The sequence below is a fragment of the Agelaius phoeniceus genome, chromosome 37 (assembly GCF_051311805.1).
Source record: "Agelaius phoeniceus isolate bAgePho1 chromosome 37, bAgePho1.hap1, whole genome shotgun sequence".
NCBI lineage: Eukaryota > Metazoa > Chordata > Aves > Passeriformes > Icteridae > Agelaius > Agelaius phoeniceus.
Window position 1 is genome coordinate 787,582 of NC_135302.1, and position 1,228 is coordinate 788,809.

Consider the following 1,228-nt stretch of genomic DNA (forward strand, 5'->3'; position numbering starts at 1 on the left):
CACCCCCCCGGGGCCCCTCCCCCACCTCCCCGGCAAAAAAAACCCGGCGAAAAAAGGGTTAAAAACGGATTTTTGGCGATTTTTTAACCAATTTTTGGGGTTTTTTAACCCAAAATTTGAGGGGTTTGAGGGTGGGGGAGGGGCGGGAGTGACTCAGGCCCCCTCCCCCACCCCGGGGCCCCTCCCCCACTTCCCCCACCAAAAAAAAACCCGGCGAAAAAAGGGTTAAAAATGGAATTTTTAGCGATTTTTTGGTGATTTTTTAACGAATTTTTGAAAATTTTTGGGGTTTTTTAACCCAAAATTTGAGGGGGTTTGAAGGGTGGGGGAGGGGCGGGGGTGGGGTCAGGCTCCGCCCCCCACCGAAAAGCGAAAAAAAAAACGGGGAAAAAAGGGTTAAAAACGGAATTTTGGCGATTTTTTAACGATTTTTGAACGAATTTTTGAAAAATTTTGGGGTTTTTTTTACCCAAAAATGGAAATTTTGGGGAATTTTGGGTGGAAAAATTGGAATTTTGGGGGAATTTGGGTGGAAAAATGGGGATTTTGGGGGAAATTTTGGGTTAAAAATGGGAATTTTGAGTCTTTTTGGCGGGGAAGCAGAAATTTGAGGGAAATTTGGGTGGGAAAATGGGAATTTTGGGCAATTTTGGGTTAAAAATGGGAATTTTGGGGATTTTGGGTTGAAAATTTGGAATTTGGTGAACTTTGGGTGGAAAAATGGGAATTTGGGGAATTTTGTGGAGGGAAATGGGAATTTTGGGCCATTTTGGGTGGAAAAATTGGAATTTTGGGGGAATTTGGGTGGAAAAATGGGAATTTGGGGAAATTTGGGTGGAAAAATGGGGGATTTTGGGGAATTTGGGTGGAAAATGGGAAATTTGGGGAAATTTGAGTGGAAAAATGGGAATTTTGGGTGGAAAAATGGGAAATTTGGGGAAATTTGAGTGGAAAATGGGAATTTTGGGTGGAAAAATTGGAATTTTTGGGCAATTTTGGGCGGGAAAAATTGGAATTTTGGGTGGAAAAATGGGAATTTTGGGCAAAATGGGGCAATTTTGGGTGGAAAATGCAAAAATTTTGGTGAATTTTTTGGGGTGGGAAAATGGGAATTTGGGGCGATTTGGGGAGGAAAATTGGAATTTTGGGAATTTTTTGTTGGGAAAAGGAAAAGTTTGGGGAATTTTGGGTGGAAAATTGGGAATTTAGGGGGAAAACCAAGGATTTT